The sequence below is a fragment of the Callorhinus ursinus genome, unplaced genomic scaffold (assembly GCF_003265705.2).
Source record: "Callorhinus ursinus isolate GAN/ISIS: 27379988/994484 unplaced genomic scaffold, GSC_fseal_2.0 scaffold11, whole genome shotgun sequence".
In the NCBI taxonomy this organism is placed as follows: domain Eukaryota; kingdom Metazoa; phylum Chordata; class Mammalia; order Carnivora; family Otariidae; genus Callorhinus; species Callorhinus ursinus.
The window spans coordinates 20,620,980-20,645,059 of record NW_027397073.1 but is presented as its reverse complement, the minus strand read 5'-3'; the positions used below and the strand labels follow the sequence as shown (position 1 = coordinate 20,645,059).

General features: G+C 38.8%; 1 pseudogene; it reads left to right on the top strand.

The window, feature by feature from the left end:
• The first annotated feature begins 2,455 nt into the window (after window positions 1-2,455).
• LOC112834993 (small ribosomal subunit protein eS4, X isoform-like) overlaps window positions 2,456-24,080 on the top strand; it is a 155,527-nt pseudogene continuing 133,902 nt past the window's right edge.

Here is a 24,080-nt window from a genome sequence, read left to right as displayed (position 1 = left end):
CTGGGGCCCTACTGACTTAGTAAATGTCCACCTAAGGCTGCCATATATTTGCAGTTATAACTTGTTTTAAGCAAATCTGACATAGGAAAATTTATACTTACCAAATCATAAAAGTTTTAAGGCAAAATGAATACATCCATTTTAGAATTTCATGAAAGTTATGCTGCTTTCACCCAAGGCTCATATCATATGCATGAGCGCACATACGCACACACGAAGGCACACGTGCACGTGTGCATGCACGCACACACACACACTTTACTTAACAATGGTTTCACAGACCCCCTAAGGCCCATCTGAAGACGGACCCAGGTTATGGCCACAAACTTTAGAGATGGCCTTGCCTTAGACATCCTCATTTTATGCATGAGGAATCAGAGGTACCTGTCCCAGGTGAAAAGGATAACAACAAGCAGAAATTGGACTAGAAATCAGACCTGCCTCTGGATTTCCAGTCTAAAACTTTTCCTCTACAATGAACATAAATGTTATTATTATTTTTAAAAAAAAACACTGGGGGATTTATGTGAGTAGCATACTTCTCAGATATGTTTACATTTTAAAAACTTACTTTTAGTGGAACAAGCTAACTAATTCATAAAAGAAGGGACACGTGTAAGCCTTCACTTTCACAAGAAATCGATCAGGGCTTGGAAGTAAGAATATAAAAACACATGAAGTTGGCGTTTTACTTTCTGGGTTATTTGGTGATCAGCAAAAACTCAACTGTGACTTTTATCTTGTTTGATAAGTTCAGGATTGCCCGAGAGCAAAGCACATTTATTTACCCAGACATGTATGGGTAAAGCTGCCCTTTCCTGAGAGCAGAGACAAAGGAATAGAACAGTGAACTCCTGTCTCCAAAATCCAGTGGCAGCTTTATGATGATTTATAACAGAGAGGACCTGGATAGGAGAAGATCATCCTCTCCTGTTTCACCTACTGTCACCATCTGCAGCTCTGCATACCCCAGGGGACAGGGCCATGGGGAACCCTGGCATAGGGGAGCTGGTATGTGGGATGACTCTCCCAAGATGTCAGTTGAGAGTCTTGTCACCAAACAAGGAAGTCTGGGCAGCTGCTAGTAAGAATTGGCTGATTCTCTCAGGCCAATATAAATGGAGAAGTGGGTGGAGAATGCTCTTATCCCCATAATTTCAAAATCCAAAGATCTCAGAAAAACATTTTTTTTGCAAGTTTGATGCAAACTCATTTGGAGGCAAAATCTGACCTGAATTGACTTGAGGCTATTTATATACTTATTTAGACACTATGTTTATCCCACTTAGCATAAATGAGCAAAATTTTCACTGTAAAGATATTATTTTGATTACTGAGTATTGCTTCAGACTCTACTAGTGATTTTGTAATATATATGGCTTATATATTATATTATCTTTTTAAACGATAGACTTTATTTTTTAGAGTAGTTTTAGGTTCATGGCAAAATTGAGAAGAAGGTAGAGATTTTCCATATATTCTCTATCCCCTCACACATGTAGCCTCCCCTATTATCAATATCCAGCACCAGAGTGGTAATTTATTATAATCAATGAACTTGCATTGACACATTATCACCCAAAGTCCATAGTTTCATTAGGGTTCACTCCTGGTGTTGTACATTCTATTTGTTTGGACAAACATATAATAACATGTATCCACCATGAACGTATCATGCAGAGTAGTGCCACTGCCCTACAAATTCTCTGTGTTCCCCCTATTCATTGTATTATCTTTCAGAAAAAATGAATTCTGAAAAACATCAGGCTCTGAGGTTTCAGATTCGGTATAGTAGATCTGTATTTTTTATGGGATACAGAGCTAGAAGTCTCTGGAACAGAAAGGGAAAAGAAAGACTTGCTGGTTAGCTAAACTTAGGAACAAAAAGTCTTCAATAGGAGACTTGAAAAGCCCCTTATATCTCAACTATCCATTCTTAATATCTGAAATTCAACAATTTTAACTCATGCCCTAATTTCTTTTAATTTTGCCTGCTATTAAATATAACTCTAGATGCCATAGAAAGGAAACTGAAAGCCCACAGGTCACTGACACCTTAGTGTAAGTTTCAAAAGGGATAGGAGTTCAGAAGTATATCTACTGCCTGATAGAATAGAGGATGTGTCTTTGTGGAGGACAAAAACTAGAAACTGTTGAAATGGGAGGCCAGCTCATCCTACCAGCTGGGGACCAGTAGATCTGCTTCAAGCAATCAAAGCAATGCCCACTTGACCTCGTTCTGATCAGAATTTTACTTGTTAAAGTATATATCTATGTATATAAAATTACAGTATAATTACAATTATTATAACTATAACATAATTATTAATAATTATAAATTACACATAATATATAAAATCATTAATATTAATATTATATTTTAAGAAAATATATATATTTACAGGTGAATCCTGAGGTAAAAACAATACTCCCATACTCCCATGAGCTTAGGATAATGACCCATAAGCTCAAGGAAGTCAGGGGACTCACTAAGCTGACCGAAGGACAGGTAAGTCACCTTTGATTGTTACATAAATTCAAATATAAACCTCCTGCATTCCTGAATAACCTTTTCAAAGGCCCTCTGAAAATGAAACTCTACTACTAATAAAAACAAAAAAAGAAAATGAAAGAAATGAAGAATTCACGGGACATTTCTTTCCCCTTTTCTTCTCTGGAACATACAGTGGACACAACTAGAGAAATGTGCTGTGAAGAAGGGATGTCCAAACTGAGAATTTGGGGGCTTCTTCCTCTTTGTCTTTGCTAAGCATTCACACCTACTGGGTGATTCCCAGAAGCAGAAACACAAAGAACAAGTGTTCTTCCATTCTCCCTCCTCCCATCACCCTCTATTCCAATACCTTCTCTTTCCTGTCCGTCCACCAGAGAGTCACAGTCTCAAACAGTCCCATCCATGCAGGCACCACCTCCAAATTTCCTTATTTCCAAACAAAACTCTGAGTCCTTAGGCATCGTTATGATTAAGGAGATTCATACCAACAGACAGTGATGTCCGTTCGTTCTCAGGGGTTGTCTGTATTTCCAAGGAAGAGCTTGCTAATCAAACTGGATATCTAAGTTAGAGGCAGTGTGGAAAAGATTTTCAAGCAAGGGGATTTTCAGACCATTAGTCATTTTGAACCTCTCTCTACTTCTTTTCAACTTTCCTCTGACAGATTTCATCACCAGTAACAAATACAAAAATAGCTTTAAGACAAAGAGAATTCAGTCCCCTCCTTAACACAGTTTTACTAAAAAGTTGTGTGTATAGAGATCCATGAAAGAAGATATTTCTTGGGAAAACGTGGTTGGTATTGAAAGTATGCTTTAAATTAATACATCCAGGGGAGTATTTCATAAATGAGACTATATTTCTTACTAGTAAAATTTTCTTTCATATTAATTATGCACCATGATTTGTTCTTTTTATTTAAAAAAATAACCTTCAAAGTTCAAATACTTTAACTGATACAATGAGAGCAGATTGCTAGATTCATAAAGATTAGGACTGCAAGAAAAAGAATCTAAACCAGGGGTTTTCAACATTAACACTATTGCCATTTGGAGGTGGATAATTCTGTCTTGTGGGAAGCCGTCTTGTGCATTATAGGATATTTAGCAGCATTTCTAGGCTTTACCCATGAGACGCCAGCAGGCCCTCTTGCTCAACTATAGATCCCAACAATGTTTCTTATTGTACTTTCTGGAGGCATTGACAATAACTGGAACGTTCCAACCACCAGACCAGAAAAACTCTGATAACAATGGAATACCCAGAAGACTACACCACACACATCCCCTTCCCTATCTGTGATCTTGGGCTGAATGCATACCAATACCCACACTGACAATCATGTATTCCCTGACTCCTCTCTTCCCCAACCTCTCTCTATACAACTCTAGTTGTCCATCTTACAGGCAGAAAGGGTGGTTGTTATGGCTTGAGCCTACCACCTCCCCCAGCTGCCAACACCCAAGATAAATTTCTCCCTTTCTCTTTTCCAAACCCTCATCTCTTGAGTTACTGGCTTCTCTTGCAACGAGTTTATCCAAGTTTGTTTGGCAACAGAGCTAGCCAACCCAGACAGGAGCCATGCTCTGGATTTGTTCAGCCCCCTCAGGATTCTCCAGGATGGAGCAGTTGGCCACGAAAGCACCAGGGCTCATCTGTTTGTTTCCTGAGTTAGCAGCTATGATAGATCATCTGGTAACATCACCATCACTCTCACTTGTGACAACCAAAGTGTCTGCAGACATTGCCAACAGTCTCCTGAGAGCAAAACTGTCCCAAGTTGAGAATGACTGATACAATCCGGCCTCCTCATCTGAAGATAAGCTATCTAAAACCCAGAAAGAGGAGGAGACATCACCACATTTATACCTCTAGTTAGAAACAGAGCTGGGAGTATATCATAGTTTATCCCAGTTCTCAGTCAAGTATTCATTTGAGTCCTTATTTCATTCATTATGTCCTTGAGAATGATTCTGCTCCAATATATTCTCTCTGGCTTAAGCATATTTTATATTTATATCCCAAGAATTGAGAATTAAAAAGTGCTCTTGATTTTAAATTTTGAAGGAAAATAAGCATTGTCTCATATTTGCCACGTAAGGGTGCTAGTTAGGGTACAACACAACCGATAAAATACACACACACACACACACACACACACACACACACACACACACACACTGATTTGGCTCGTGTGATTATGGAGCTTTTCAAGTCCCACACTCTGTTGTCTACAAAATAGAAACCCAGGAAAGCGGGTGGTATCTTAAGAAGACCTGAGAGCCAGAGAGCCCGTGGTATAGATTCCAATCTGAGTTTGAAGGCTCAAGAAGCAGCAGCACCAAGAGCAAGAGAAAATCAATGCCCTAGCTCAACTACTCAGGCAAAGAGCGAATCTTTCCTCGACCTTTGTGTTCTATTCACACTCTCAGGGGGGGATTAGATGATGTCCCCCCCACCCTGGGGAGGGCAATTTGCCTTATTCAATCTACTGATTCAAATGCTAATTTCACTTGGAAACAGCCTCCCGGACACACCCAGAAATAACAGTTAGCCAATCATCTGGGCATACTGTGTCCCAGTCAATTTGACATATAAAATTAATGATCACAATAAGTAAATCCAATAAGCAATAAAGGAAGAGAATAGGGCAAATACTTTCAGCCACTTGTAACCCCATCTCATTTCTAGATCCTCATGTCACCTAATAAGTAGTTACTGTTCTATAAGAGCTTTGCTTTCCTCCTGAGCATTTCAAATTCCCATACCCAAATCAAAATTCCCCTGACATTTCCCTGAAAGAGTAGCAACTTTATCATTTCCCTATTAAATTGCCCCAAACCAAAATGCCTTATCTAAATAAGAAAGAAGCTCATATCAAGTCCAGAATACGCCTTATGGGAGCTACTTTTCAGGTGGTTTTCTTTTTAACCTTCGGGGACCCACCCAACATGTACAAAGATTGTTCCATTTTTACCATGCAATGCTTCACAGTGTTACCCGATGGGTGGTAGTGAGATAGGCAGAGCTGCTTCTCTGATTCATGTATCATGATACTAAGGTGCTCTCAACATTTCACAAAGACCAAATTTCCTCATTTGATAATACACAGGCATTGGTTCAAGAAAATGCCAGTCGGCCGTACACTATTGCCTATAACCAAGGGGATATGCTCCACCATCATGAACAGAAACTGGGGTGAAAGACAATGAGGACTGAGTAGTAGCCTCTTTTAAGCAGCACTGGATGTGCACAATTGGACAAAAGCTACCTGTAAAGACAATCCAGGTGACCACGTCCTAACATTTTCTGAATTCTTCGGCGTGCAAAGAAGGGCTAAACAGATTAGGGACAATCAGAAAACAGCATACTGATCTTCAAAAGAGCTATCGATATAGTGGAAGAAATTAGGCCCAAATCCTCGGAAAGCAAGTAATTCATTCAGCAGGGACCCAACAAGAGCCAGTGATCATATCTTGATTGGTATTATGAGCATGAAAGTGAGGCAAGTCAGGTAGGATTAAAAAAGAAAAATTCCTGCAAGGAAAGGAATTCAGAACCAGCTCATTCAAGATATGAGAGACTAGCCTCCTAGTTTTAATTATTTTTGAAATAGTTCCATTTGAAAGCTGCATATAAATGAAATTGAAATCACCCTGGAACAATACATTGTCTACTTTCACATTTTTGAAGAAGAATCTTTCTTCTCTACTAAATTAAGCAATTCTTCCTTGTCACTGTAGTTTATATTTCCCGCAATATTCCTTTTTATCTCAAAATATGGTGTGAATCTTATAGCACTGAAAGGAAATAGATTTCCTGGAAGTGTCCGCTTATTTACTCTAAGTAGATGGCAATCAAAAACTGCCCAAGGGTAAGTCCCTGTGAATTGCTGGGTTCTGATGGGGTTCTTACCTGAAGTCATAAGTCAAAACCTCACACGAAGAAAAAAAAGGTACTAAATTGCTTATTGTAAGTGTCTCAAATTTTCTTCTGAAAGATGAACAAATGAGTGGAGTTTCTGCTCTCCTTTCTCCCTTCCCCACTAGCTAAATGAAACCAGCTATCAAAGAGATGAGTGAAGTGTGTGCACCATCTGAAATGGGTGATACATAATTTTCTACAGAATGAAAAGAGCTGAGAAAACATGTTTCATTCATTGTGTAAAATTTACAGTGTCTTCCATTCTGTTGAAGTCCCATAATTTTTTTTAAACTTGCAATATATCTGTAAGAGCAATCTTATGCTCTATCAGCTGAATCAAGATGTATCAATTTTTTTATACACACCGAAGACTCTTCAAGCGTCAGACCCAAGACATATTAAGTGGCCAGATGAGACTGGGAAGAGATAGGAACAAGTTACAGATGGCCTGAGTTAATGTTGTCAACAGAGAATCGAGCTTTTGGAGAGCCGGAGTGACAGCTCAGATGTGCTCCTTTGAAATGATTTCTTTGTTATTGTTTTTAGGAATTCCATTTTCAAGTCAGTTATGGAAACCACTCAAAAGTATTTCTTAAAGAGAGCATTTATTGCTTCCTGTCAATCTAACATTCAGTGGGCCAGTGTTTGATGAGCAAGATATTAGGATATAATCCTGCAATTATGCTATCTGAATTGGTCAAAATTATGCTTTCCCTCCCTTCCCAGCTGGTCTCAATAAAGGTAAATATCTTGTAAAGGACACATTTGCAGAATCATTGCCACAGGATTAGGTCTGCTTCGGAGCCACATTTAAGTCTTGATTATGATTCAAGAAGAAACTTCCTCAACTGTTCCTGTTATTTAGGAACTCTTAGGGGGTGGGGCGAGAGGCCAAGAACAGAAATACAAGTAAGAATGGAAAACAAGCACATAATATCATTCCTTTAAGCTCTAATAAAGAAGTCAGAAACTACATTTTATAATTACTAATGTAGACATGAGAATAACAAGTTCTATTAAAGACATCATTTTAAGCACCGCTTGCCTTTCTTTCACCTCTCATTGGAATATAATATTCTCCTGATATTTTTTATTTTAATAGATGACAGTAAACCTCATCTCTAAAGAATTACCTTTCCACTTGTTTTGTAAACAATCACAGATTTGGTGGTAACTGAGATGTTTTGATCCCACAGTAGCTGGACTCTGGAAAATGCTTTTCAGCTTCTTGAAAAGCCCATTGTATTACGGGTTGTTGGAACATGTGACAGTGTGTCTGGACATGGAAGAAAAGCTCACAGCCACATGATATATTGATTTGACATCACAATTCTGAATTCTGGGAAGTAGAATTCAATAAATGATTACTTTTTTTTTTTTTGCTTTACCTGCAAGTAAAAAGTATCTATAGCCTACAGATTAAATATATGAAAATGCAATTTAGGAAATATCTTAAGATATTATATGAATATAAAATGGAAAATGATATTTTGAACTGAGGATAAGAAATAAAAATACATTAAATATATATATATTTTATACACAATATATATATACACATATATAAAGCAATATTTCTCAAGTCTGAGTATACAGACACCTCCTCCAAAGGGAAAAATAGAGTAGACTTCTATTGTTGGTATAAATCAGTTAAATATATACAGACATAAAACTAAGCTTATGTTCTTAATTCTGATGCAACTATAAACTTAAACAAGTTTACAAAATAAAAACAGCTACAAAACCAATAAAAATCAAATAAATAATAATTTAATGTTATGTATAATACTTTGTTGTATCTACATTACCATTTACAATGTGAATGTTGTATTGAATAGGAATTTGTACAGAATCATTTGGGTTTGATCTATTCTATGTTGCATCATTTGATGACTCATTTTTAAAAATATTTCCCATTTATTGCAAAACCTTTTTCATATGGAATTCATTAAGTGAATCATTAAATATTATTAGACCTACCTCTTTAGTTTTTTCTTACTAGCAGGTGATACTAAATTAATTCATTAAAAGTTTCATCATGATCGTAAATACAAATGAAAATACAGGCACTAAAATCATAGAGCTGTACCCTCTTTTAAGGTAGTTTTCAATGTGATTATGAATATGCTTATATTAAGAGTCTGATTATTGATCTAAACATTCAAAATTCAAATATTCTCATGGACAACTCAAGGATTTCTAAGAATAAGTCAAGAGAAGTGTTTATATGCATGTATGATTGCTTCCCTTAAGGTTCTACCTAAGCATTCTTGTTAGTTTCTTATTCAGATTGTGGGCTTTTTCAGCAGCTGTATTACTACTGTGGATACTATGCAATCAACTTTTTCTTCCTCTTTCTTTGCCGGTCATCAGATATCAGTTTGGATGATAAAAGTTTCCTGAGTGGTGATATTCCTACAAATAGGGGAAAACATACTTGTATGTTCTTCTACAGGGCTGGCAGTTTAAAAACAAGTAGGTAGCCACCTCCTTGCTAAACTACCTAGAAGAATTTTCTCCAACTTCAGGTAATTAATTATTGTCTCAATTTCCAAGAGAAATAGGATTTAGCTTGTCCATTTTGCTTCTCTGGACACTTGGGGTCCAGAGAGATCATGTATGTGTCCATTGTCAGTCTTTCCCCAGAGACCCTCAGCTATATGTGGATAAAACTCTCCCTAGAATCCAACCACCTTTGGTCCTGTGGTTCCTGAGAGAAGGATGGAGATACTCATCCACCTTTGGATAAGAAAGCTGTGAACCAGTGCTTCTGGTGGGGACTTCCCTTAACAGTCTAAGGTCTCACTTGTATCCAGTTACCTGTAGGTCCCAGGAGATATTTGCCTATAAAGAAGCAATAGATCAGAACTGGAGGATTGAAGAATCTTTGGATCTCTCTTTCCCTCAACCACTTCCTGAGATCTCACAAATTACACATGGGATGATGTATATACTAGTCACATTAAGTTCTAACAGTCAACTTGATCACTTATCACTTTCATAACACAATACATAATACAAATCAAAATAATCACTCTTTCAGTTAAATCAGGTTTTAGCTGATAGTCAACAGAAAAAAAATTGTTTATTCTTCTTCTAACTTCTTCCTAATTAATTTAACACACTTTATAATTCAAAGAAAAAAAAAGCATTTACTCCAATGCTTTCTCTATATCTTACTCTAATTATTTCTCTGAGTAATGTCATTGAAACCTAAAAATCTTTTTTTGTTGTTGTTGTTGGTTGGTTGGTTGATTCTATAGTTTAATTTAATTTTTCCCCTAACTGCTTCATAAAAATATTATTCTTGTTATATATATCTTATAATTTGAGACCTACCTTTTTTGTTTCAAAGCCTTAACCAGTAATAAATTGTATAAATCACATACATTATAGAGCATCTCAGGTTGGTAGGGAGTTATGCTCCATGCAGTCTCTCAGGGAACCAGGCTAGCAGTGACTCCACCACATTTAACACTGGTTATGACCATCTGGGCACATAGAAAGGGGGAAAGATCATGGTGGAACTCTCATGGAAATTATTATGGCTTAGGCCTGAAAGAGGCATATTAAACTTCTACTCCATTAGCAAGAACTTTGTTTCAAAGTCACACTTAACTGCAAGGGCAGTTGAGAATTTAGTTTCAGTAACTAGGGAGAAAAAGAAAATGGATTTTGGTGGTTAGCTAGGAGACTTGGCCACAGAATGTAAGTCATGACCATAAGGAATTTACAGTCCAAGGGAGACAGAATACAGCAACAAAAAGGAACCTATGTTGAGTGATGATTTAACATTAGTGATAATAAATACTATAGGCATCCAAATGAAGGGAAAATCATCAAAATTAAAACTCAATAGATCACCATAGCACAGATCTGTACCTCTGAAACAAATAATACATTATAGGTTAAAAAGAAAAGAAGAAGAAGATAGTAGGAAGGGAAAAATGAAGGGGGGGAAATTAGAGGGAGAGACGAACCATGAGAGACTGTGGACTCTGAGAAACAAACTGAGGGTTCTAGAGGGGAGGAGTGTTGGGGGATGGGTTAGCCCAGTGATGGGTATTAAGGAGGGCACGTTCTGCATGGAGCACTGGGTGTTATACGCAAACAATGCATCATGGAACACTACATCAAAAACTAATGATGTAATGTACGGTGATTAACATAACATAATAATAAATAAATAAATAAATAAATAAATAAAAACTTCATAGAAAAAAATATATATAATCTAAAGGAGGTTAGATGGGTTTTCAGCAGAGTCAAGGGAGTTCATGGGAACTGATTAGTGTTTTTATTCATACTGGGGAGGTAATAGCCATTAAGTAGAACTTTGAAGACAAGTGGTCCTGAGTTCAAATGCCAATTCTTTCTAGCTGTGTGACTTTGGGCAGGTCATTTAACCACTCTGATTCTAGCGAGTTTAGATCAAACTATGTTATCTTCTTTAACTTTTATATCAACTTATATTTAGCTTGTAGTTTCAGGATAAAAACAGGAATTATCTTTAATCAGAAAGAGAGGGATTTTATAATCTGCTCTTCAATAAGAATTCCAGGAGACATTTACAACCAGTCAGTTTAGAAAACATTGAGAATATGTGATGCTCAATTATTATCACTGTTTTCAGAAAGAAAGCTGGTAGAGCAACCAGAATAGAAATGTCAAAATCAGACATATTGAGCTTAAATCTCAATTCTACCACTTGCTAGCCGATTAGCTTCTGAACCTGCTAAATACTGATAATTCCTACCTTACAAAGTGATCCACATGTTTTGGTTTCATTTTTTCTTGCCCATTTCTGATTATCGTTTTCCAGGACTTTGCCCTTAACCTACAAATGTTATAGCTTCTCAGAAACCAGTTGTGGACCTTTCTATTTCTCTTATAAATATGGCCCCAGATGAACTCATTCTTTTAGCATTGTGAAATGCTAATTCTGTGCATTTTCTTCCTAAACATATCTTCAGCTCAGCCTTCTGATATATGAAATGCAGATTTATAGGCAACCATCTATTACTATTCCACTGAAAGAGTTCAGAGGCATGTCAAACTTGACATGTGTTTTTAAAACAGGATTCTCAATTTCCACCTCATTCATCCCTATTACATGCATAAACGCAAACACACACACACACACGTTCCTCCCTCTGTCTTCTCCATCAGAGCACATGATGGCAGCAGCAACTGACTAATTACTTAAGAAAACCCTTCAAGTTGCTCTTCTGATTTCCTCACTTCACCCTCACACATATGATCAATCCATCACCAAAATATATCTTAAGCCTGCCTGGTTCTCTCCATCTTTACAGCCATCACCCTAGACCTAGCCACACATATCTTTTTCTGATCTATTAAAATAACTTTATTCTTATCCACTCTGTATCCATTCTCCACAGCTGCCAAAGTGAATTTTATACACAAAAAAAGGAATCATGTCACACTCCCTTGCTTAAAACCGTTCAGTAGTTTTCCATTATTCTAGCAAAACAATTCAAATTCCATAGCTCACAAAATCCTGAAATAACCTGACTTTTCCTTCTTTCTTCAATTTCACATTGTGCCATTCTCTCCTATGTTGTATCTACTGTGGTTTTCTTTCCATTCTCTTAGAAACCAAGATCATTCCTATCTAAGGCTTTGGAGTTTTTTACTTGGCTGGATCCTTCATTTCCTTCACGTCATAGTTCAGATATTACCTCCTCAGAAAATCTCTTCTGACCTCCAATCTGAAGTAGACAACATACATTAGAGTATTCCTTGTCACCTAGAGCACTTGTCACAATTTGTAATTATATATCTATATGTGTATTTACTTGTTTTTTTTGTCTGCCCACTTTGTCTATTAATATTTTATTTTTTAAAGATTTTGTGTATTTATTTGAGAGAGAGAGCATGGGCACACACATGAGTGGGGGGAAAGGCAGAGGGAGGAGGAGAGAAAAAGAATCCCAAGCAGACTCCATGCTGAACGCAGAGCCAGACCTGGGGCTTGATCTCGTGGTCCCCAGATTATGACCTGAGCTGAAATCAAGAGTCGGACGCTTAACCAATTGAACTACCCAGGCACTCTTATTATAATTTATTTTATCAATAAATATACCCAGTGTTTGCAATTGCCTAGCATGTTATGGGTGCTCCAAACATACATATTTAATGTATGAATGAATTCAATTAATAGTGGATGTGATTTTTTTGCCCCACTATCCACAGTGCAGTAGAGTGGTAAAATGGAAAGAATCCAAACCTGGATTCTAAATCTGGCTTTCATAACTTTCAAGTGAAACTACTTTTGTGAAATAGAGTGCATTAATAAAAAAATCCGAGGTATTGCAAAGCCAACAGATCAGGAGACAACAGCCATTAAAAAGATACTTTATTGGGGCACCTGGGTGGCTCAGTCAGTTAAGTGTCTGCCTTCGGCTCAGGTCATGATCCTGGGATCAAGCCCTGTGTCTGGCTCCCTGGTTCAGCGCTCAGCTGGGAGTCTGCTTCTCCCACTCCCTTTGCCCCCTGCCCGTTCCTGTGAGCTCTCTCTCTCTCTCAAATAAATAAATAAAATCTTAAAAAAAAAGAGAGAGAGAGAAAAGAAACCTTATTACTCACAGTTCCTGAGAGGAGAGGCATGACACACCAGGAGGAGCCACACTAGGAATCATCAAGGTTGGTAAGGAGGTAGAAGGAGAGGGAAGAGCTGTGGGCAGGATCCTTCATCGTGGTTTCCCCAGGAAGGAACTGGGGAGAGGCAAGGTAAGCAGACTTATGATTGGCTAGTTTGAACAATTTCAACAGGCCCTGGAGCATAGGGGCTGTCCCTAGTTGTCTAGTACCTGGCCCTGGGGTGATTAGGGCCAGTGGATGGTAACTCAGAGTGTGAGAGCCTGATAGAGGTGATACTTGGGGCGTGGGCTCTGGATGGGCCAGTTTGTATCTGAAGAGCACACTCACAAGTGAGTTGTTTCCTAGCTCTAGGAATTGCTGGTCCCTGGGAGGGGCCCTCCAAGGTCAGCAAGGCCCCAGATGTCAGAGCATCGGCAATACAGAAAATAAAGACATGGTTAATACAACTGCTTTGATGGTACGCCCCTTGACACCACTGAATCTCAGATCTCACATCTGAAAAATGGAGGTAATAATGTTCTTTACCTCCAAAAATTGGCAGATAACAGATACGAAGGCACTTCACAAACACTAAACCCATTTATGAAGATAGTTGATGCTTTTGTAAAGAACAGCCCATCAAGAAAGCAAGAGGAATGCATTTTCTTTCCATACCATTGATGTGTTTGTGGTCACGTTTGCTCCGCTCTACCCCATCCACCTTGCAAGACTAATGATCTCCTTTTGTAAGAAAGTTGAGTAGAGGAGGAGGGGAGAGGTCAGTTTGAAGCCAGAGAGGAGAGACACTAAACAAACCTCATTAGCATCATCCTCTAAACATGTGAGCTAAGCAGCAGCCACTGTCATGACCACTAGACATGACATGAGAGGGGTCCAAACTACACATACATGGTGGCTATTTGAAAGCATTCTTTATTCACCATGAAAATTCATTACAAGAAGTCAGTGAAAGATCACAAGTGGAAATGATCATAGAGGAATTTTCTAATTATTTAAGGCACTAGAATATTTATATTAAAAAGAATTTATAGAAATTTGACGAGGTTATGAATATTTATGTAAAAATTAAGTGGAGAATGGGAACTCCAATCCATCAGCACCTCTCATTTCTTCACTCTCCTCATTATGAAGTTCACATTCCGTGGTCTCTAGAAAGTGGGAAGGGCTTTCATCTTCTGAGCAGGTGGTGGAAGGAAGCAAAAGATTAGAACTTTGAGGGGAGGGGAAAGTCTGAAATAAGCATGACCAGTGTGAGGAGAGAATGAGTTGCTAAGATTATTGGTTTTATAGAGGATCTAGTCTGTTGTGTTGTTTAACTAATACTCTCATACATGCCCAACTTCCTTTTCCCCTCCAACCCTGCATGAGTTCAACTCTGCCCTGAACAGCTGAGCTTTTGAGGAAATGACACAATACAAGATTGGAACTTCTGAAAAAACAGCAACCTTACTTGGGACCTTCATTATACCTAGAAATCCTATTGTGTTTGGTTAATTCAGTCCCTCCTTCTCAACTCTCACAAGTCTATTGCAAATCTTCCCCTCTTCTCAAAATTCTGATCATTGTCTTTCCACCACCCATTCAGTAGATGAATTCGTAAAGAAAATAGAAACTCTAACATAGAAACATGTCCATTTCCTTGAGACCAAGCATGTAAACTTACTTCATCTGCCTCCATTCTATTCTCTCTCCTGTTTTAGGTAAGGAGAACTAGCTCCTATCCAAGACCAATCTAGTTCCTTCTCAGGAACACACACTGTTAACTCTTATAATTCAACCTCTTCTTCCCATGTAGTTCCTTTTCGCAGTTATTAAATGATCTCAGTCTCTCCCATTAAGACACACAAACAGAAAGTAAAGCAAAAATCCCTCAACCTTTCAATGTCATTTGGTAATGTACTCTCTTTTCACAGCCATTTTTCTCAAACCATTCATCTATACCCTGTGTTTTAATTTATTATTTCCCATGCATTGTTCAATAATTTTCTATCTAATTTTCTGCTTATTTATTCCCTGGTAGTGTTCTTCCACAGACCACCAGTGACCTTCATGTCATTAAAGCCTGTGGACTTTTCCCAGTCTTCATCTTACCTCACTTACAATCAACATCCACATTTCTTGAGTACACTCTTGTAAGTATAGTTATCTTTGGGGGATTGCTTGATAAATACTCTCCAGATTCTTTTCCTACTGCTCTGATAATCTTTGTCAAATTTTCAAGTTTGTCTCTTCCTGCCTGGGCCAGGAGTTCTTCAGCACTCAGCCTTGATTTCTCATATCTTCTCACCCAATGTTCTGTCCCTGAGAAATCTCATTTATAGCTGCTGCTTTAATTACTGCCCATTTTCACAGGACTCCCAAATACTTATCTTCAGCCTAAGCTTCTTTTCTTAACTACGGACCTGCCTACCCAAATGCCATCTTGTGATTCCTCTTAAATAGTTCATAGAAATGTTAAACAAGGTCAAAACCAAATCTCCTGATCTTCCTCTCTGAACTTGACTCTCTTCCAGAGTTTTCCATCACAGTGAAGGGCTCACAATTCACCCAACTGTAGAAGCCAGAAATGTAGGAGTCTTCACTGGTTTCCCTCACACTCTTCCTCACTGTGAGTTTTATTGCCTATTTCTTTAATCTACCCATTCCTTTCCCTGTTATCATCACTCTGAAGAAAGCTACCACCATCTTTTACTTGACTATGCCAATAGCACACTCATTTATTTGCATCCACTCTGGCCTCTCTCCAAGTCCCAAGGTAACATATCACCCTCATTTCCTGACTATCTCTGATAGGCAGAATTCCTTAATATGGCTTAGGAGTCCCTGAATGAACTTCCTCTGAACTCCTGCCCAGTCTGGTCTTGTCCCACTTGTCACTGCACTCTCTCAACTGGTCCCTGGCTTACCTCCAGACCATGACCTCACTGTGGTCTCTCACAGTCTGGGTTTTGCATACACCTGTCCCTTTTCCCAGAGTGTTTTTCCTTCTTCACATTCCTTTAATAACTCCTGCTTGGAGTTATTAAAGGAATGTTATCCTTCTGATCTCAGCTCTCTATCACAGTGTTTATCACTTCTTTAGAGGTGCTTTTCAGAATGTTTTTGACTGAGGAAAAACACTACCAATAGCATTATAGAGTTTTATAGCACTGTTTTGCCTCAATATCACATTTTGAGAGATTTTATTTGATTAATGTCCTTTTCTCCACTATAGTATAAGTTGCACGTGGGCAGGATTCATATTTGCTTTCCTCTTTATTTTATCACTATCATTTACCATGGTGTTACATTTCACATAGTTCCTGACATTCATTTAACAAACATTATCCATATTTATATTATAAATGAATATGCATAAATGTTAAGTATATTATAGATAAATATCTGTGTGTGTATACACACACACACACACACACACACACACACACACATACACATATATATATATCTATATTAACTTACAATAAATCTGGGCACCAGAATGTCTTGTCTGAGGTCCCATAGCTAGGTAATGTCAGACAAGATTCAAACTCCAGTTTCAAAGCCAGTGGTTTCCCTGATATGACACAGGCCCATAAACCAAGCATAATTTGTCCCCCGTTACTGAAGTAAATCCTAACCTTGGCCTCATGTTGGAATCACCTAAGAAGCTTTTAAAAATGTTGATACCAGGCCCTAGTCCCAGAGATTCTATTTTGATTAGCTTAAGGTTGGGCCTGAGTATCTGTAGTTTTATAAAAGTGCCCAGGTGATTCTTACATGTAGCCAGGGTGGAAAATATTTGTTAGAATGATGAAACAAAATTAAGTGGAGAGGATGGCCTGAGATAATGATGATGATGAAAATACAGTTTTAAGAACAGGAAATTAAGAAAAGGAATGGAAATTGAAGTTAGTGGCCTATGATTTCCCTTTTTATTTCTTTTTAATTAGTCATTGCTGTTACCCTCTCTTACCTGGTTAATAGCCACCCAATGTCTTCAGGTCCTTTTTTTTTAAACTTATAAATGTTATCTCACAAGAAAAAGGAATCATTGCAGATGCAATTAAATTAAGGATATTGATATGGGGGGACTCTCCTGGATTATCCAGATGGGCCCTAACTCCATTCACAAGTGTCCATAAAGAGAGAGACAGAGGGAGAGTTGATGCAGACAGAAGAGGAGAAGATGATGTGAAGTAGGAGCAGAGCCTTCAGTGATTAGACCCCAAGGAGCCACGGAGGCCAGAAGACGTAAGGAAGAGTCTCCACCAGAGCTGATGGGGGAGTGAGGCCCCACTGCCATGTGACGCTGAGTTCAGACTTCCGGCCTCCCGAACTTCCGAGAAAAAAAGTGCTGTTGTTCTAACCCTTCAAGTTTGTGGAAATTTGCTATAGCAGCCATAGGAAACTAATACACCTGGATTATGATAATTTGACTAAAATATACTTTCTACCTAGAACAAATTTTTCTAAGGTCATATGTTCTAAAGCAGTAAGAGTAAAGTGACAGTAAGGGTATTCCTCTGTCTCAGCCCTCTGCTCTTTTCAAACTCAAGCCTCTCCAAACATTCTTCCCAAATAGTTCTGGGATTCCCCTCAGGTACCTCAAAGATGTCCTGAGAATTGGCCGCCTCACCTCTTAGACAATATTTTTCATTTCTCACCCTGCATTCTCATAGCACTGTGGCAATGTCTCTGATCATTGGCAACCCAACAGCCGCCTTCCAAAAGTGCCACAGTCTTGGCTGATATCTGTCTGCATGAGAGAAGACTAGGCTAAAACTAGAACCCATGATCCAGGACAGTGGGAGGTCCACTGGATTGTTGCTTTCCAACTATCTTCTTGATTACACTTAAAATTAGTTTAAAAGGGCAGTGTAAATTTGAGATAAGACAAAATAACTGGTTTCAGAAATACTATCCACACATTACCTATTGTGATTTCTCTGAGAACATAAAACCTTACTCTAATTGTTAAATGGCCCATTGCCTCATAATTCAAATGTCACTATCATCAAGATTTGGATCCCCTATTGGAATAGAAAATCTGTATCTTTTGGGGCACCTGGGTGGCTCAGTGAATTAAGCATCTGCCTTCAGCTCAAAAACACGATCTCAGGGTCCTGGGATCTAGCCCCATGCATCAGGCTCTCTACTCAGCAGGGAGCCTGCTTCTCCCTCTTCCTCTGCCTGCCTCTCTGCCTACTTATGCTCTCTCCTTCTGTCAAATAAATAAATAAAATCTTTAAAAAAAGAAAAATCTACATCTTCCTATCCGTTGTCATTTACTGGATTTTTGCTTTTACAGCTCTTTATGGCCACTTGCGACTCAAAAACAAAGGATTATTCAGGTTTTATCTACAATCACCGCAGAGGCTCCATATTTTGAAATACCTACTGTTACTGATAAGGCTTTTTCCTTTAAATTTTAAGGGTTTAGTGTGTTTATTTTGCTTCTTATTGTAAAGGAAATCTATTTTTCATTGATAAATTATCAAGGGATGACTCAAGAACTAAATTTACAAACTAAATCTGCCACTTGTCAGAGTCTTTCAGCATCTCTCCATTCTGAAATGATTGATCCCCCTGGCTTACGGGAGACAGACATGCACATCCTAGAATCAGATCATTAATAACACCATCATTAACATCTTTTATATTTAATTCCAGTGGTAGGTACAAGGCATTTTTTCTTTAAGTTTCAACCTCAAATCACACTAATTCCCATTTATCAATCTATTATTCATCCTTAGAATTGATCATCTAAGTATTTATCTGACCCCATTCCCTGCCTAGGTCTGTAATATCTGGCAATATAATTAATCCTTATATTGATATCCTGTAAAAACATAAGAATATTAAAAGCATTAGACAAATACACTGCTTCTATGTACCTTAATAATTATAATATTTTGTAGACATTAGAATTTCCAAGAGTTGAAAGAAGGGCTTATTAAGAAAAAAAATCTATAAATACAAAATAAATAACAAAATATAAAACCAAGGCATTATTGTCACAGCTAAAGATTATTTTCTTTTCCATCTCACGTTTGCTAATAAAAGACATATTCTGAGAAGATGAGAGTGAGGTGATTGATGGGAAAGTTTCTCAATATTCTGGAAAGAATGCAAGTTCTGGAAACATAGGCCAGCACAGGCAGGATGCATAAAACAGATGATAATCCTACAAGTGGTCCAAAAAAATGTTGAAAATGATCCCTAATGTGAGGATATCTAATGAGAGTAAATGAGGAAATGTTCTATCTTAAGGTAAATCCTGGGGAATTGAGAAGTAGAATGGGGGGGGGGGCAGCTAATTCTCATCCTTTTACTGAAAAGGTTGGTATCATCAATAAAAATAGAATAATCAGGAGCACCTGGGTGGCTCAGTTGTTAAGCGTCTGACTTTTGATTTCAGCTCAGATCACGATATCAGGGTTGTGAGATCGAGCCCCATGTTGGGCTCCGCACTGGGTGCGGAGCCTGCTTGGGATTCTCTCTCTCCTTCTTCCTCTGCCCCTCCCCTCCTCAAAATTTTTTTAAAATGTAATAATCATAATGGCTGGTTTGGCTGATTGGCTTGTTGATTATGAGAGGTACGTTTACTCTCTAAACAAAGTTAGGGTTTGTAGGAACTTTTATAAATATGCCATCAATGAGGGCTGTGAATTGTTAATACAACATTCACTAAGCATCTAGGAAGAATTAACCCAATTGCAAGGGGGATTAATTAAAAGATTAGGAACTGGAATGATCCGGCTCAAGATTGCTGAGATAAAAGTAAAAGACAAGTTAGTTATATCGTTTCTATTTTGGATGTAGAAATGTTGAGCTTAAGGAAAATTAATTATCTTCCCTGGAGGATACCAGAAATAGACTACAGATTTGACTTCTGCCCTTCGCTATTTTAAGACTTTTAAGGTAATCTTGACATATTGAGGAAATCTTTCATATTTTGTTTCATTCTATGTTTCCTCGTTTTTTTTTAACTGAAGAGTTAATCACTCTTAAATATGATTCTTCAACTCCCCCTTAGCTTCAGATTCATTTATGCAGTCAATTTTCTAATTGACATCTCTACCTGAATGTTGTGCAGGGAACTCTACCTCAATATAATCAAAATAAATGTCCCCCAAAGTAGATGCATATGCACACACTGCAAAACCTTTACTTCTCCTTTACCAGTAGGCTTCTCAGTAGGACATTTACTCAGTCACTAATTTTGGAAATCTGAGTTACGTCCACCTCTGGCTCCCTTTCCTACACTCTCCAAAATCCACTTTCTGTCTATGCTTCTTAGTTTTTCCCTTTGAAATCATGGCAGGCAAGTTCATGAAAAGCACCCCACCACCTATACTCCCCTGCTAAGCCTGTGCAGACATGATTAAACAATCACAATATCCATTCCTGTGAATTCTGAATTCACCACCACATAATTCCTTAAAACAAAGCTCCTCAAGGGGCGGAGCAAGATGGCGGAGGAGTAGGAGACCTGGATTTCGTCTGGTCTCAGGAATTCAGCTGAATAGGGATCAAACCATTCTGAACACCTACGAACTCAACAGGAGACCGAAGAAGAGAGTAGCAACAACTCTCTGAACAGAAAAGTGACCACTTTCTGGAAGGTAGGACGTGCGGAGAAGTGAATCCGAGGCGATATTCGGGAGGATAGACGGCGGGGGAGGGGCCTCCGCCGGCCGCTTCTGGCAAGTGCTAGAGCCGCGGAGCACAAAATCGGACCTTTTAGAAGTTGGCTCCGTGGAGGGACGTCGCTGCAGTGGCTAAGCGGGGGGTGGAATCCTCCCGGGACAGTGTGGACTCAGGACCCTCGGGGTCACAGAAAGACCGGGGGAGCCTGAGTGCAGCAGAGTTCCCAGGTATCAGAGCGGGGAAGCCGGCTGCAGAGACGGAGCAGAGTCGCGGGCTCTCAGCTCGGGGTTGCCATAGACTGTGACCCGCGGCCCAGTCGGGGCACGGCTCCTCCAGCAGGGACCCAGCAGGCGGCAGATCCGGGGAGACTCCCCTTCCTTCCCAGGGAGGAGCGGTGCGGGAACGCACCGCAGGGATCTGCTGGGTTTGGAGACTCTGCGCGGGGTCGGGTACCAGAGATAGCAACGCTCGGTCACAGGCCGGGTGAGCACGGAGTGCGGCCAGAGACCGGGGACACGGAAGTGACTGCTTTTCTCTGGGGGCACACTGAGGAGCGGGGCCCCGAGTTCTCGGCTCCTCCGGGTAGAGATTGGGAGGCCACCATTTCTGCCCTGGTCCTCCAAGTCTGTACGGAGAGCTTGCAGGGAACAAAAGCTCCTGAGAGCAAACCGGAGCAGCTTCCTTAGCCCGGACCGACAAGGGCGGGGCAATTCCGCCTCCGGCAAAGACATTTGGAAACCACAGCAACAGGCCCCTCCCCCAGAAGATCAGCACAAACAGCCAGCAAGCCAAGACCAAGTTGATCGATCAAGGAGAACGGGAGAACTCCAGCGCTAGGGGAATACTGCACATAGATTCATGGCTTTTTTTTTTTTTTTTTTAACCATGATTCATTATTTCATCAAAGTTAATTTTTGTTGACTGTTTTTTTTCATTTTTCATTTTTAGAGTCATATTTTATCCCTTCATAGTAGTTACCCTTATTTTTGGCATATATATATAAGTTGTTCTCTCTTTAAAATTTTGAGGTACAGTTTCTTCTAACAGATCAAAATATACCCTAAATCACTAGTGTATGGCTTTGTTCTAGTCTCTTGCCTGATCACATTCTCTCCCTTTTTCCTTTTTTTTTTCTTTTCTTAAATCTTCTTTCTTTTTTCAAACAACTTATCTTACCAAGTCCTTTTATAAAACCTTTTATAATTTTCATCTTTACAGTCATCTTCCATCCCTTCATTGTATCAACCCTTATTTTGTACATATGTCTTTCTTCCTTTAAAATTTTAGGAGGCACTTTTTTCTAACAGACCAAAATACGCCCAAAATCTAGTGTGTGGCACTGATCTATGCACTAGCCTGATCATATTTGATCATATTCTGCTATTTTTGTATTGTTTTGTTTTTGTTTTTATCTTTTTTTTTCTTTTTTCTCTTTCTTTTTTCTTTCTTTCCCTTTCTTTTCCCCTGGTTTCAGGTCTTTTCTGATTTATATACAGTATATTTGCTGGGGACGTTGTAAACCTGTTAGCATTTCGTTCTCTCATTCATCTATTCTCCTCTGGACAAAATGACAAGACGAAAGAAATCACCTCAGCAAAAAGAACAAGAGGTACTACCATCAGCCAGGGACCTACTCAATACAGACATTAGTATGATGTCGGACCTAGAGTTCAGAATCATGACTTTAAAGATACTAGCTGGGCTTGAAAAAAGCGTGGAAGTTATTAGAGAAACCCTTTCTGGAGAAATAAAAGAACTAAAATCTAACCAAATCGAAATCAAAAAGGCTATTGATGAGGTACAATCAAAAATGGGGGCACTAACTGCTAGGATAAATGAGGCAGAAGAGAGAATCAGCGATATAGAAGACCAAATGATGGAAAATAAAGAGGCTGAGAAAAAGAGAGAGAAACAACTACAGGATCACGAGGGCAGAATTCGAGAGATAAGTGATACGATAAGACGAAACAACATTAGAATAATTGGGATCCCAGAAGAAGAAGAAGAGAGAGAGAGGGGGGCAGAAGGTATATTGGAGCAAATTATAGCAGAAAACTTCCCTAATGTGAGGAAGGAAACAGGCATTAAAATCCAGGAGGCACAGAGAACCCCTCTCAAAATCAATAAAAATAGGTCAACACCCCGACAGCTAATAGTAAAACTTACGAGTCTCAGAGACAAAGAGAAAATCCTGAAAGCAGCTCGGGAGAAGAGATATGTAACCTACAATGGTAGAAACATTAGATTGGCAACAGACCTATCCACAGAGACGTGGCAGGCCAGAAAGGACTGGCAAGATATCTTCAGAGCACTAAACGAGAAAAATATGCAGCCAAGAATACTATGTCCAGCTAGGCTATCACTGAAAATAGAAGGAGAGATAAAAAGCTTCCAGAACAAACAAAAACTAAAGGAATTTGCAAACACGAAACCAGCCCTCCAAGAAATATTGAGAGGGGTCCTCTAAGCAAAGAGAGAACCTAAAAGCAGCAAAGAGCAGAAACGAACACAGACAACAGACAGTTAACAGTCACCTTACAGGTAATACAATGGCACTAAATTCATACCTTTCAATAGTTACCCTGAATGTAAATGGGCTCAATGCCCCAATCAAAAGACACAGGCTATCAGATTGGATTAAAAAACAAGACCCATCAATATGCTGTCTGCAAGAGACTCATTTTAGACGCAAAGACACCCCCAGATTGAAAGTGAGGGGGTGGAAAACCATTTACCATGCTAATGGACACCAAAAGAAAGCTGGGGTGGCAATCCTTATATCAGACAAACTAGATTTTAAAACAAAGACTGTAATAAGAGATGAGGAAGGACACTATATCCTACTTAAAGGGTCTATCCAACAAGAAGATCTAACAATTGTAAATATCTATGCCCCGAACATGGGAGCAGCCAATTATATAAGGCAATTAATAACAAAAGCAAAGAAACACATTGACAACAATACAATAATAGTGGGGGACTTTAACACCCCCCTGACTGAAATGGACAGATCATCTAAGCAAAAGATCAACCAGGAAATAAAGACTTTAAATGACACACTGGACCAAATGGACTTCACAGACATATTCAGAACATTCCATCCCAAAGCAACAGAATACACATTCTTCTCTAGTGCCCATGGAACATTCTCCAGAATTGATCACATCCTAGGTCACAAATCAGGTCTCAATCGGTACCAAAAGATTGGGATCATTCTCTGCATATTTTCAGACCACAATGCTTTGAAACTAGAACTCAACCACAAGAGGAAAGTCGGAAAGAACTCAAATACATGGAGGCTAAAGAGCATCCTACTAAAGAATGAATGGGTCAACCAAGAAATTAAAGAAGAATTAAAAAAATTCATGGAAACCAATGAAAATGA